The 15,983-nt window shown below is 42.5% G+C and overlaps 1 protein-coding gene across 1 annotated transcript in view; it reads right to left on the bottom strand.

Moving 5' to 3' along the window:
* Positions 1-15,968, bottom strand: part of PKIB (cAMP-dependent protein kinase inhibitor beta) — a 72,707-nt gene extending 56,739 nt beyond the window's left edge. Inside the window, exon 1 of the mRNA XM_048491977.1 lies at positions 15,886-15,968. The gene's annotated coding sequence lies outside the window, so the exon portion shown is untranslated. The remainder of the gene's footprint in view (positions 1-15,885) is intronic.
* Between the last annotated feature and the right edge of the window lie 15 nt (positions 15,969-15,983).

Genomic DNA, 15,983 nt, shown 5'->3' on the forward strand with positions numbered 1-15,983 from the left:
CACACAAAGTAATGTGAAGATCTCAGGTGCAATCTGTAATTAAATGGGACTTAGCATTCTGGGGACCACAAAAAGGACTTTACAGCAGATAACTAATTGAAGTTTAGTGGATGGCAGTGTTTTTAGCCATGTCTGTAGGAGTCCCATGTTCAAATCTCAGCCCTCACAATGTATTTGTAAATTTAATAGTAGTACCAATAATTCTAGAATGCTCTGTGTGTGGCCTGTGCATTCCTTATGAATTAATGTCCTCCCAATTATCCTGTTATTAATAGCCTTGCTCGCATTTTGCAAACTGAGAGCCGCAGCTTCCTAGAGTCAATCCATCTCATGTCGGGTCTTCCTCTTTCCCTGCTGCCTTCAACTTTTCCAAGCCTTATTGTCTTTCCCAGTGACATATATATCATCTCAGTAATGTAGAGTAAAACAGAATTTTTATTCCTCTTGAAGATGGAGAGGAGGGAAGAGCTGAGAGGTTTGCTTAGTGAGCTCATGGCTGAGGTGAGGTTAGAGCCAAGGACTGCCCAGCTCACATTCTTAGTCACCACATGCCACATCACCTCTAGCAGCTGGTGCTCAGGGTAGAATTCTACCCTGGCACTTGTCAATATTCACATGAACTAATAAACAAAAAAATGCCCCTGAGTACACCTACAGTCTTCCCCACCCCTGAAGTAACCTAGTGAAGATTTTCAAGTCAGAGCCTGCCAAACCTGTAATTGCCAGGAAACCACAACATACATGACAATTTGGACACCTACCTCACTGGTGAGGGTATAGAGCGAAGGAAGGTTTGGGGTTTTTCCAGTAACACCATTAAGGACTAAGCTAACTAAACTAAGTGGATGTCACAGCAGAGACTGGCATCCTGCCCCAGTGGCACAGAACTTTTCCTAGGTGTAATTTTATAGGGACGGCTGTTTTGCTTTACATGCCCCTAAAATTAAAATCAAATATGTATGGTAAGGCGAATGAGTGTTCAGCTGATGATTGGAACAACAGAAACACTAAAATCCAGGGAAGCCGAACTGCTATAGTAGCTTTCCAGCAGGGGTGGCCATCAATCCAGAAATCTAGTCCAAGCATACTTAAAACTCCCTGTTTTTCACAAGTTGATACTGGCGCAATGAGAACTGCCTTTCTGTTTTCACAAATACCCAGCAACAAAAGAGGGGGGTGGGGGGACAGTTTTCAGGGACGCGTGTTAATCCATTGCAAGATAAATTCTCCTCGGCTTCCAACCTCGCGGTAACAACATTCACACGTGTGTATCATCAACCCGAATAGAGGATAAAAAGCACGTTGTGCATAGGGACAACGGCAGATCTTCCTACCCCAAAGAGGCGATGGCCGGGGTTAGAGGTTTGTCTCAGTCCGCCAGCATTCCCACCTGCTTACTGTGTGTGAAGACAATCAGAACTGGTTCTCTCTCAGTTGCGCCAGATGGCTCAACAAGAAGCACTGAAGGGTTGGCAAGGCACAGGGTAGAACTAGCCAACCGTTCTGGAGCAATGGGCAAGTGCTTCCTCGCCAAGGGAGCTCCGGAGATGACCCAAAGCGGCGGGTCACGCGGCATTCTTCAAAGGCATTTGCCTTCCGCGGGGAGATCGCGGCTTCCATTGCGTAAGCTCCAAACAGGCGGCCGGGAGGAGGGAAAAACAACTTCCATGGCGCCCTCGCCTGCGCGCCTTCCAGTCCTCTGCCCCACCCGGCTCTCCCGCCTGGCCAAAGAAAACTTTGGCTTGTCCTAGACCAGAGACCCGCTTCTCCTCCCGCGCCGCCCCGTCCCGTCCCTACCAGTCGCTTCTTCGGGGGCCGCAGGACTTTCCTGGCTGTGCCTTTCACGCTGGGCTCACGCTGCCATGGCTCGCTGTCCGGGAGGGCGGGCGAGCGAGCTGGCATCCAAGCGCCAGGAAGGAGCCGCTCATACTGTACTAGCCGCGGACGGTGGGAATGAATGAGGCAGGCGAGGAGGCGGGCGACTTCTTGGAGCGCTCCTATGAAATCCTTCCTGCCAGCCTCCCTCGGGCGTGTGGGGGTGGCAGGGATTACAGACGGTCCTGCCTTGCCGTGCTTCCGTAGGCCGGCTGGATGCCAGCCAGATGCTCTCCAGAGGATCTCCGGAATCGATAGAGCCGGTTGGTGGGAGAGCTCCGGGGGGGGGGGGGGGCTTGGACCTTGAATGTGCACTTCGTTTGGGTCCGAAGATCCCCTCTTCTCTTTCCCTCTCCTGTTTTCCAGTAGTAAATTCCGAGCTGTTTGTGGGCGGGATGGGAAGGAGGCACCTTTCGGAGGATTTTAAAATCACGAATTTAACTGATCCTTTCAGAGGGCTGCCGGACTGGTCTGCGGTAGAACAGTTCGATTGTAGTCCAGTAGTACCTTACAGTGGATGGAACTAGGCTTTCGAGAATCGAGGCTTCCTGCTATGAACCGAGTCAGTCGAGCGCCTCTCAATATCGCTTCGGCAGGATAACAAAGGCAGAAACCATCAAAGTCAGCTGGGGGTCCGGTGGGATCCCGAAGAGTCTGTGCAAGATCTTCCCCTCCTTGTTTGTGTGCTTGTTGTATCAAGCAGCAGTTCAAAGGCAAGAGCCAAATCGGAGTCAGCCGTGGAACCGTTCCAGTGGGAGGCCTCTGCCACTGCCACACAGAACATCTCTTCACATGCATTGATGTCTAGTTTACGAAAGAACGTGGACAATAAAGACATTCCACCTTTTCTCCATGGCACTCAGTGCAACGTATATAGATTTCCTTCTCCCAGCCGCCTTTAATCCTTAGGAGATTGAAAGCTACCCAAGATAGCCTCATGTCTGGTTTACACCTGTGTTTCTTGCTTATCATGTGGAATTTTTTGGAAGGGGTTGTTTTGATGGCCATAGGCATAGATGGCTTTAAAAGGGGATTTAGACAGATTCATGGAAGAGAAGTCTTTCGTCGCTACTAGCTATTGTGATCAAAGGGAACCTTCATGTTCAGAGGCAGTAAATCTAAATCCAGGAGGCAATGTCAGGGGAAAGCCTTGGTCTCATTGCCCTGTCATTGTGGTTCTTCACAGTAACTGGTTGGCCACTGTGTAAGGCAGGATGCTGGACTGGATGGACCACTGGCCAGATCCAGCAGGGTTCTTCCTATGTTCTTGGCCAGAGTATTGAATGTCTGCCCTTTTCCAGCTGACCTATTAAGGCTTAGGACAGTGTTTCCAAACCTTTTTGACATCTTGGTACCCTTGACCTCGCTCTTCATATCTCAGGGTACCCCTGAGGTTCATTTGATTTTTTGGGGCATTTTTTAGTTTTTTTCCCGTTTTGGCCTGTAGGTGGGGGGAGTGGCAAGCAGGGGGAGGGGGAAAGCAGCATTGACAGCTGCGTTGTTTGCCTAAATTTGACATGGATTGGGGGGATTTAAAGGGAGAGCTCTGTTTAAATCTACCCCCCAATCCACACCGAATTTAGGCAAATAAAACAATGCTGTTTTTCAGTGTTGTTTAAAGGGAGCCCATGAAGCTTCCAACCCCCCTTTCAAAGTTCATTTGATTCCAGTGGGGGGGGGGGAGGCGGTAGCATTTTCATGGTACCCCTGGGACGTGCTCATGGTACTCCAGGGTACCACAGAACCCTGGTTGAGAATCACTGGCATAGGAAGTAAGGGAACAATGGATACAGCTCAGATAGTGTGAATTCCAACTCACTGCGTAGTCATAGATCTTCGCATGCCAGTTAGGAAACACAAGCCCTGAGGGCGCTGTATGAGCAGACATGAACCTGTGTGTTGGACCAGCAAGACACCAGCATTTCCAGTTCAGCTTGGTCTTTTCGGCTCTATTGGAAATGGACTGACATTTGAAATATTGATTCCACAATGCCTGCAGATATGGGTGCTAGATTTAGATAGCATTGCATCACTTTTTTCCCCCACAAAGTGAGGGTAAAATCAATGGCTAATCTAATGCCTGTTCACCAGAAGGAAAGTTTTTTAAAGATATAATTGTAGTGGTTTTTAACATTATACAACCTACACGGTAAAACAAACAGGGTTCTTGTTGTACCTCAAAGGTGAGCAAATGCACTGTGGAGCCCAGTTAACTGGATACATCCTTACAGAGTCCCGCTCCACAAACACACATACAAACTGTTTACAAAAACAGGTGAGATTTAGAGACAATGAGAAGTGTCAGGTAAACTGTGACTCTTTTCTACAAGGCTCCTCATATGGGGGCAAGTGGCTATTCTCCTAAATAAAACCTGAAGTTTTTCACTTGACCCCAAGAGTTTTGATGTATCATTTGAAAGTTGTTACTTGCAAATAACTACAGTTTAGAGTCAGCTTAGAATATTTTAACTGCAGACCCAAGTTTGAAACCTCATTCATGCCTTGTAAGTTTGCCAGGTGACCTTGGGTCATTCACACTCTTTTTGTCTAACCTACCTCCCAGGATTGTTGTGAGGATAAAATGGAGGACAGGAGAATGATGTATTTTTTATCTGTTTGCTTGTATTTAGTCAATCGGTTTAACCTGCTAGACAATTAGAAAAAGAAAGAGTAATAGACATGTTGCACAGTGTTCTCGGTAGGAAGTTATTGTGCCCCATAAAGTTCACTTTGGGCATCTCTGACCCAGCTTTCTGTGGAGGGGGGGGGGAGGGAAATCTTGCAAAGAACATATTTGAAAAACCATCAATCTGACCTAAGATTTAGACAAGTATCTTACAGCATAATCCCTCACGCTGAAGTAAGAGCCATTGAGCTCAATGCTGCTTACTTTCATGTAAGTGTGCATAGGTTTGCAGCTTTAATTTGCGAAGCAGCTAGAATCTTCTAAGACACTCTGCTTTAATCTAACATCTCTGAGTGTCAGGGTACTATTAAAGGTAAAGGAACAGAACCAATTAAAACAGACAGCTCTAAGAGCGAGAGAGTGCATTTCCTTTTTTCAAACTTCTGTTCAAAGTATCCACTTCCAAGATGAGCTCTTTTTTCCTCCCTTTCTTATTCTTGCATATATTTATGGAAGGATTAGTGCTGAAAAAGGACCAGCATTACAAACCTGGAGGGAAACTAGGACATCTCTTTCAAATTATAATATCTCCCAGCACAATTTGACTCATTTCAGCTCTTGCAGAGTTTACTTGTTTAATCTCTACTAATGATTCAATGAGGTTTGCAAGCAAGGGGATTTGATACATTTATATGGCAAGTCACTAGAGATGAACAGACTTCCCCACAACCAGTCTGACATTTTCTGCTCCTCCTGTTTGACTATCTAATTTCCATTTAAATTCTCTTGTCCCAGTTAGATTCTGATGTTCAGCTTCATGAAACAAAATATGTAAGAACAGTCAGAAATCAGGATGGCAAGGAAAGAAGTCTCTAGTCTAGAAGCAGCACTGTTTATCCACTGGAACAGCTGCATAATTAAGTTATGAAGGAGTTGCACACAGCAGGTTATCACAACCGCACCACAACACACCTGAGGTATGTGCTGACAAGCATAATTTTAGCAGTGATTCCCACAGTGGAGGTGCAGACTTTGGGCACATGTATAATTTTCTGACTGATTTTAGGAGAAAACTCTTCTTCTGATCAGCAACAGCTCAAATTTTACACCACTGTTTGGTTGGACTCTATCAATTAGAAAGCTGTCTTGGCCCTTCTTGGAGTAGGCTGTGAGTAGTGGTGACTGCCTGTTCTTTGTAGTAATTATGAAGTTACCTCCTCACTTTCTTGGATCAGTTTGCTGTTTGATTTTCAAACAAATGTGTTCAAAAATAGACTGAAGGGGGTGGGGGGGATCAAAGCAGACCTAAGTCTATACATGTGATGATTGAAGTCAGGCGTAAGTAGAGCTCACCCTGCAGCACAAAAACTCAAAAAACATATCTTCATGTAGCTGTCCCGGCTTGAGCTGCCAAGCAAAGATATCAGGTTATAGCAGGGAGCTGAGTCCAGTCTGAAAGTCAGATTTTAGTATCAGAAGTCCGATCTGCATCTTCAGCTCAAGCCCACCAGTCTTTTTGGACGGGAATGCCCCTAGTGGTGGTGGTCCTAATGAGCAGGGACAGTCACCCAAATCATCAGTCCACATAGATTGTTCCCTGTAGCCTCAATCATCTATCAACCTTTGAATGCACTGAGCTTAAGTTTGTTGAGTTATTCAGCTGGGTATTTGAAAATTCCAATAAATTAGTTCCTTCACCATACAAAAAATGACTTGCAGATCATGCTAGAGCTGCCCTCTGTTCAGGTCTCTGTTAAAGGGCTTTATTGAAAAACAGGTCAGTATTGTTTCTTCGTGCACCTGATTTTAGTGACATCTGGCTGTTGCTTGGAGTGCCTTGTTTCAATGACACCTTACTCTACTTACCTAGCTACACTGATCCATCCTGCTGTAACCTCTAGTCTGAATCACTGTTATATGTATATTATATGTGGGGATGCCTTTGAAGATGACTTGTAAGCTTCAATTAGGGCAGAATGAAGCAGTGAAACTCCTGCCTGAGGCCAGCCACTTGGAATGTATAATGTCAGAACTGCATTAACTTCTTGTGTTGCCAGTCTGGTTCCGCACTCAATTCAAAGTTCTGATGTTGACCTTTAAAGCCCTTCATTGCACCTCCCAGTATTCTCCCGTGTGCCAGCTACACTCCTCAGTTAGTCTTTTCTTTTTGGTACCCTATCTTGGAAATGTCTATTTGCTCATGGGCATTCTCTGTTAGCCATCTTGAGTATGCACAGATAAGACCGGGTATAAATATTTTAAATAAATACATTTCAATATTTCTATCCACATCAAGATTTTGATGTTTAATTTTTTCTCTTTCAAGCAGCATGCATACACTACAGGGAAGGTTCCAGGAAAAGACCAATGCTTTTGTGGCCCTTACTTTTTTTTACCATGTTTTGTTTCTTGATAGCCTCACATGCTTTGAAGGACAGATCAAGGCCATTATATAAGTGGCTCACTTTATCTGACTGAAAAACAGTCATGTTTAGTTTGCCTTTTGACCATTTCTCTGCATAAGTTCCACGACTCTGGAAATTATCTTTCCAGAGGTTTAGAGGACCGGGAGGAAGGAATAAACATAGGAAAAACCCACTTTATTTGTTTGTTCATTTGTTTGTTTGTTTATTCTTTCGATTTTTATACCGCCCCATCCCCGAAGGGCTCTGAGAATGGAAAATTATATGCATGGAATATGCATGGAATGGAAAAATTCATGCCTCTGTTCTTGTTGCTAGCCCCAATACAGTGGGACAGTGAAAAAAAATACAAACCTGGGATAATATTTGGTGTGCAACAATGCCAAAAGTGCTATCAATATAATTGTGCTGTTTGTGCAAAGTTTCCTCTGTTGTTTCAAAGCACTTTTCAGCAGAATACCTATCACCAAATTCTCCATTTGTGTAGAATACATGACAATGAGCCAGTGCTGCATGTCCTATCATCTGAAATTTGTGATTCCTGGCAGGTCTGTACATACTAGGATTGCCAGCTCCGGGTTGGGACATACTTAGATTTTAGGGGTGGAACCTGAGGAGGGCAGGCTTTGGGAAGGGAGGAACTTCAGTGGGGTTTAATCCCATGTAATCCACCTTCCAAAGTGGCCATTTTCTCCAGGTGAACTGATTTCTGTTGACTGGAGATGTTATAATAACAGAAGATCTCCAGTCACCACCCGGTGATTGGCAACCCTAGTATGTACTGTGCTTGATGGTTTGTGATTGCCTGCAGAGCATATCATTCCGTCAGTGCCGTATAATGCCAGCATCTGAACATAGCCCACCCACTCTAGTGGAGGGAGAGGAAGGGGAGAGAGGGGTGGCATTCAAGGGAAGGGGAGGGAGGGAGGGGTGGCATGCAAGGGAGGGGGAGGGGCCCGGCATCTGGACATGACCCACCCACCCTAGCGGAGGGAGAGGGAGGGGTGGCATGCAAGGGAAGGGGAGTGAGGCAGGGGAGGGAGTGAGGGGTGGCATGCAAGGGAGGGGGAAGATAAGCACTGTCCTGCTTATCTTCCAAATGCGATGATCTGGGAGGTCTAGTTGACACACTAAGGTTATCAAGCTAAAATAGTAAGACTACATAACTACGGAGTTATTTTAACTGGATCAGTGGTTAGTTAACATTTATTAATCTGTCCCTGAGCTGGATCATCAGGAGCTATATGGTAGTGATTGTCATTTCCCAGAGTGCCCGTATCCACATGCAAACATGTTCCCAATAGTTAAGTAGCAATTATAATATCATTTGAAAGTACAATTAGAGATAAATACATGCATTTTAAATTATTAGAGTGATGAAGAGCCAAACAGATCCTTTGATAATTAATATAATCATTACCTCAGCTCAGTCTTACTAATAGATATTGTAAGGGATTTTTTCTTTTAGCTCTTATTATTTCTATTCTATTGAATTCTGAGGAATGTAAAACCAACTGAGATTAATTAGCCGCAAGCTGAACATGCTATTAAAAATGGCTGCATATTGCTTTGCGTCTTCTTGATAATAAGAAAGGTGTCAAATAATTTGAGACAAATGTATATAAATATATTCATTAACTCTTTATCAAATCTGTAAGTAAAAAGTTTATTAAAAGTCAGAGTCAATTAAACAAATGCATGTGACTGCCAGATGTGTATGTCCGCAGGTACTTAGGAATATGTGTGAGGCAGAGGACAACATAATATGCTGAGTTGCTATCAGTGCTCAACAGACTAATAACAGCTCAGTCATCTGAACAATTGAAAAAAGAGCAATAAGTGGAAAAATGCATTTTTCACACTGCAAATGGAAATGTGATAATGTCAAGTGTAGAGGTATAACAAGGGCTAAGATCGACACCGTGAAACAAGTTATAAATTGGAAAATATAACTGTACAGTTCAATATTTCACAAAAATTAAAAGGGAACCTACATTGGCTATATCAATTAAAAATGTAAAATTGACTATGAAAATGCTTAAAATCTATGTACTTTCAATTTTGAGTCTCTCATCTCAAAACTGAAAAAATCTGAGTTGAATGATTTTTTTAATGATTTTTTTAAAAAGTTTATTAAAAGTCAGAGTCAATTAAACAAATGCATGTGACTGCCAGATGTGTATGTCCGCAGGTATTTAGGAATATGTGTGAGGCAGAGGACAACATAATATGCTGAGTTGCTATCAGTGCTCAACAAACTAATAACAGCTCAGTCATCTGAACAATTGAAAAAAGAGCAATAAGTGGAAAAATGCATTTTTCACACTGCAAATGGAAATGTGATAATGTCAAGTGTAGAGGTATAACAAGGGCTAAGATCGACACCGTGAAACAAGTTATAAATTGGAAAATATAACTGTACAGTTCAATATTTCACAAAAATTAAAAGGGAACCTACATTGGCTATATCAATTAAAAATGTAAAATTGACTATGAAAATGCTTATGGTGTCTATGTACTTTCTCAATTTGAGTCTCTCATCTCAAAACTGAAAAAATCTGAGTTGAATGATTTTTTTAATGATTTTTTTAAAAAGTTTATTAAAAGTCAGAGTCAATTAAACAAATGCATGTGACTGCCAGATGTGTATGTCCGCAGGTATTTAGGAATATGTGTGAGGCAGAGGATTAATATAATATGCCAGGATTGCTATCATACAGGTGCTCAACAACCAATAACAGCAGCTCAGTCATCTGAACAATTGAAAAAAGAGCAATAAGTGGAAAAATGCATTTTTCACACTGCAAAAATGGAAATGTGGATATAATGTCAAAGTGTAGAGGTATAACAAAGGAGGCTACAAGATCGAGCACCGTTGGGAAACAAGTTATAAATTGGAAAATATAACTGTACAGTTCAATATTTCACAAAAATTAAAAGGGAACCTACATTGGCTATATCAATTAAAAATGTAAAATTGACTATGAAAATGCTTAAAATCTATGTACTTTCAATTTTGAGTCTCTCATCTCAAAACTGAAAAAATCTGAGTTGAATGATTTTTTTAATGATTTTAAAAAAGTTTATTAAAAAGTCGAGTCACTAAACAAATGCATGTGACTGCCAGATGTGTATGTCCGCAGGTATTTAGGAATATGTGTGAGGCAGAGGACAACATAATATGCTGAGTTGCTATCAGTGCTCAACAAACTAATAACAGCTCAGTCATCTGAACAATTGAAAAAAGAGCAATAAGTGGAAAAATGCATTTTTCACACTGCAAATGGAAATGTGATGTCAAGTGTAGAGGCACTGTGCGGGCCAAGATCTAGACCGTGAAACATATAAATTGGTGTCATAACTGCACAGTTCAATATTTCTACAAAATTAAAAGGGAACCCACATTGGCTACACAATTAAAAAATGTAAAATTGATCTATGAAATGCTTTGTGGAAATTATAAAATACTTTCAATTTTGAGTCTCTCATCTCAAAACTGAAAAAATCTGAGTTGAATGATTTTTTAAAAAAAATCCATTATTGTGTATATGTGCTAGAGGAATAAATAAAAAGCAGTTCAAAATATTAACTGGAGATACAAAGGATGCAGTTTATATGGCTATTTAAAAATTTAGTTCCAGAACAATGAGAAAGGTTTTCTGCCATTAATGTTGTCAAGATATGTTGTCTAGATTATTGTTCCACTGGTGTACATCCAGGAATACAAGTGTAAATACAAGACTGGACTGGTATGCAAAACAGTGGAGAATGAGATCCAATTATAAGCAAGAACAGTCAGACATACAGCTCAAGCCTAGGCATGTCTTCTCAGAAACAAACCGCTATGTGTTTAATGAGATTTAAACCCAAGTAAGCGTGTATAGGATTGAAGCTATAAATTTTGTTATTTAAGACTGTACACATCAACTCCTTTAGCTAAATTTTCTCACATGACATTTACAAAGTAATAAAGTCAATCCTTTCCTGCAGCCTTGTCTTAGGTGAATGAACAATACTATTTGTATTGCAGAACATTTATCATGATTTACTCTCTGTGCTTTGATTCAACAATTTCCCTACTGATGTTGACAAGATACTCAAAGAAAAGTTAGTGCATAATCTGCTATGTGCCTTGAAGATATAAATATTGGTTAAAGATGAATGGTATAAATGAGCTGGTGGTACCAGGAAAGCAGTGCATCTAAGTAGCAGTGATTCGGTCTTTGATAAACCACACTTGGTCTTTCATAAACCACATACAAGAATTTTCACTGGGGTCCTGATGAAAGGGAATAGTACTAGATTAAAAAAACAAACCTTTCAAAAGGCTTAGGGTAATTATTTGAACTAGCCAGGAAACCATTTTGATATTTTTCCCCTAGAACACTGATACAGCTCTTGCTCACAAGTTAGAGTGAATTAATGAACGTTTACACAGTGTACACTTAATTTTTCTATTTATGTGCACTGTGTAATTCTCATGTTACATACTCTGCATGTACAGCTGAACATATGATTGAAAGGTTAGGTTTGATTTTATTTGTAAAACCTTTTTATTTGTAAAACCTTTGATTTTATTTGTAAAGTGGTTTTCTAGGATTACCAGCTCTGGATTGGGAAATTTCTGGAGATATCACTTGGTGGAGAGTGGGGTTTGTGGAGAAGAGGAACAACAGCAGACAGCCCAGTTTCGAAAGCTGCCATTTTCTCCAGTGGAACTGGTGGCTGGAAACCAGTTGTAATTCTGGCATGGAGGTAGGTAAGGGGGGGTTCTCGGGTTTGACCCCCACCATTCATGTCCGAAGCTCCGCCCACCCATTTGTGGGTTTTTAAAACATTTTAGTGCTTTTCCGGTTTTTGGCCTGCAGGGGGCGCATTGTTTGGGCGAGCAGCACCAAACTTTCAGGGATTGTCTGGGGGACTCTCCTGATGATACCACCCGGGTTTGGTGAGGTTTGGTTTAGGAGGTCCAAAGTTATGGACTCCCAAAGGGGGTGCCCTCACCCTCCATTGTTTCCAGCAAGAGCTAATAGAAGATGGGGGCTACACTTTTGAGGGCCCATAACTTTGGACTCCCTGAACCAAACTTCACCAAACCTGGAATGTATTATCAGTAGAGTCTCTTATTGATACCACCCAGGTTTTGTGTTGGTCCAGGGAGTCCAAAGCTATGGACTCCCAAAGGGGGTGCCCCATCCCTCATTGTTTCCAATGGGAACTAATAGGAGATGGGGCTACACTTTTGAGGGTCCATAACTTTGGACCCCCTGAACCAAACTTCACCAAACCTGGGTGGTATAATTATGAGATACTCCTAAAGATACCCTGAAAGTTTGATGCTTCTAGCTTAACCATTGCACCCCTGACATCAGGAACCCCCCAAATTTCCCCAGATCCTCCTTTTAAATTCACCCCCTTCTGCATGGATTTAAAGGGAGAATCTGAGGTCCTCAGTTTAGAAGAAGAAGAAGAACAGTTTGGATTTATATCCCCCCTTTCTCTCCTATAGGAGACTCAAAGGGGCTTACAATCTCCTTGCCCTTCCCCCCTCACAACAAACATCCTGTGAGGTAGGTGGGGCTGAGAGAGCTCCAAAAAGCTGTGACTAGCCCAAGATCCCCCAGCTGGTGTGTGTGGGAGTGCACAGGCTAATCTGAATTCCCCAGATAAGCCTCCACAGCACAAGTGGCAGAGCAGGGAATCAAACCTGGTTCTTCCAGATTAGAATGCACCTGCTCTTAACCACTATGCCACATTGAAATTGATGCTGTTTCAGGGTGGGGTGGGGGGAATCCACCCCAAAACAAAGCATCAGTACTTTCAATGTTGTTTAACTTTCAGGGACCCCTAGATTCTCCCTTTAAGGTGGATTCTAAAAGGAGAATACTTGGACTCTCCAGTTTAGAAACACCATTGAAAGTGATACTGTTTGGGGTGTGGATCTCCAATATCACTATGACTGCCCGCGGTGGGGGGGGGGGGGGGTGGGACGCAAAACTCAGATTTTGCACCAGGCTCCATTTTCCCTCTATGCCTCTGCCCAGAGGGGAGGGGCAGGGCAGGGCAGGGCAGGGCAGGGGAGTCTGCCATCCCCGACCTCGGAGAGCTGCTTTTATAAGCGCTAGGCCAGGGGCGGGGCTTCAGGAGTCGTGGCCATACACTAGGGGCGGGTGGGGGTGTGGCCCCACCCCCGAACCCCCCCATAAAAAATCTATACCTACGTCCCTGAATTCTGGGAAAGCTCCAGCCATCAGTTGGAGGTTGGAAATCCTATATAGTAGCCATTATTTCCAGGGAAACTGACCCCCACAGTCTGGAGACCAGCTGTAATCCCAGGAGATCTCTAGGTCCCATCTGGAAGTTAGTAGAAATAAGGTATCTGCACCAGAAAGCTTAAAGTACATAAGTACTGTATATCATGAATCAATAAAGTATTTAAATTCTCAAATGTGACTCTCAGCTCTTCAATATGAATATATAACAAAGTAACATAAGGATGTACACTTCTCCTTCAACAAATGCAATATTATCAAAATTAAAATAATCTTATACAACACTTCATAGCTGCGTAAAAACAAACTTGATTAGTCGTGAGGTTCCAACTGCAGCTGAACATAAGCTTTAAAGGGACTGCGCTCTAGAGGGAGTCACAGATTGTCAAACCCACTTTGACTTTAGTGATCTTGGCATTCTCTTCTAAGTCCTTATAGACTGTCTGTTTAATTATTTGCTTTAGAAATTATCCTGGTGTTGATGTCAGGCTGACTGGGTGATAATTGAGTCCTCTTTTCCCCCCCTTTTGAAGATGGGGACAACATTAGCCCTTCTCCAATCTGCTGGGACATCTCCTGTTCTCCAGGAGTTCTCAAAGATTGCAGCAAATGGTTCTGAGATTACTTCTACCAGTTATTTTAATGTTCATTACCCATAGTTGATAGTCAAATAAATGCCACCCAGGTAAATATTCAGGCTACAGACAAAGTCATTATGAAAATGTTTATATTAGATGTCCCTTGGCACACTCCTGAATGGGGACATTTTTTTTTTAGATTTATTGACACTGTTAAGTAAGGGGATTGTCATCAAAATGACCATTTATTCCTTGGCTCACTCTGACATCTAGAGGTTAGGGCAGTAGCGTGTGTTAGGAGGCAAACTTGGCCAGTCTTTTAAAGCTGCTGTTTTAAGTTCTGAGATCAATAAATGGCCCAGGGCAGAGAGCATTTGCTGTTTTCCTTGATCAGGGATGGAATCTCTGAGAAATTCTCCCATATTGATGTTTATCCAATTTTACCCAATCATTTCCCATGGAACTCATTTCCCAATGGAAATATGACTAGTCCCCCCTTCCCCCTCCTGGCAATGTTCACATTTTTCGTAAACAAAACCCAGGTGAGCTAGGTAATTTCACTGCTGATAGTTCCTGTTTAGCATTTTTCTTGATCCTGGCAAATGCACAGTCCCAACTTTAAGCTGCCTTATATTGAACCATTCCATCAAGGTCAGTATTGTTTACATGGATTGGTGGAGGTCTTAGGCAGAGGTCTTCCACATCATCTATAATCTAATTCTTTTTGAATTGAGATAACAGTAATTGAACCTGGGAGCTTCTGAAGACAAAGAAGACACTCTTCCACTGAGCCACAGCTCCTCCCAAAGGTTACTGCCTGTAGCTGCAGGTCACTGCTTGTAAAGAAGATGCAAGTCATCTTTACCTTCTTTTTTTTGCTGAATAGCAGACAGTTACTAATAGCTTTCGCAAGATGTGTGACAATCAAATAGTATCCACTGATCAGGAATCATTTTGTTCATATCTGAATGTGTAATATGCCAAACCCAGGAAATACAGGAGACTGTCTTCAGGGTTTAACAGAACTAGATTAACAGTGATAACTGTTTTAACATCAGGGGCCCAATTATCACTAATTATTGAGAACCTTTGTAATTTGTTTTTGCTTGATTTGTATGCATTTGGCTAATAAAGCTACAGATGCCCTTCTTTGGTACTGACTGTGCTGTCCAAAGAGCGATGTGTCTTTGTGTGTGAAGTTGAACTGGAAGGGTTGCATCAACTCCAGTGCCACTAATGCTGTGCAATGTGGCACGGGCGGTGATGCTGAGGGACTTACCTCAACAGCTGGGCACTGCAGCACTGGAACCCAGAAGTTTTTTCCCCACGCTATTCTTTTTGTGCTGCAGGAGGCCACACTGGCGTGGAGGGGAGCGTTCTGGATTTTTTCCCCAGGGATGGAACCTTTACTTGACTCACAAAGGACCAGCATGTTCATATTGGTGTGCTCTTATTTTCTAAAATTTATGGTTCCTGTGCAGAGTGCGCAGGCCTCCTCATGGATAGTCCTATTTTCCAATAGGATTATCCACATGGATACACAATTTCTATCCCAAACACAATCCACAGTCTTTGTCCCATACGCAATCTTTGGTACAACTTCCTCTGGATGGGTAGTGATGTGACAAATGCCCTTAAGGACTACGGTGATCTTAAGTTGGATGGGGAAAAAATGACATACAAATACTACACCTGTTCCCTCCCTTTAATAGGCATGAAACTTCATGGAGTGATTTCAGTGCGGAAAACAGCATAAATACCTGACCCCTGTCCATCTGTTACAGCAAATGAATGTATGTGTATATATCTGTTTGTAAGAAATAGCCAACGAACATCTTCTTTAGATATAAAACCAAGGATCAACACTTGGATACATGTGAGATTTCAATTACATCAAACAGTAAATGTGTTGAATGTAATACGATAATTACTCATCATATTTCTCAAAGAAAAATCAGGTGTACACTAGAATATTGCTAAACGTATCCACCGTAACTAGCAAACCGAGCTGTGCTTTCAAAGATTAAGGATGCAATCCTACATCCATATGTATGCAAAAGACGTTTTCCTCTCCCGAAACTCTTTGCAAAGTAACGATGCCTCCAGATTACCAGAAGCCACGCCCATCATATTTGTTTTCTCTTCGGCCCGGACCCGACGCTGCGGCTGTCACTCGAGGAACGGAGAGAGGTTCTTCCTCTTCCGCTAA

Source organism: Sphaerodactylus townsendi, linkage group LG01, assembly GCF_021028975.2.
Source record: "Sphaerodactylus townsendi isolate TG3544 linkage group LG01, MPM_Stown_v2.3, whole genome shotgun sequence".
Taxonomy (NCBI): domain Eukaryota; kingdom Metazoa; phylum Chordata; class Lepidosauria; order Squamata; family Sphaerodactylidae; genus Sphaerodactylus; species Sphaerodactylus townsendi.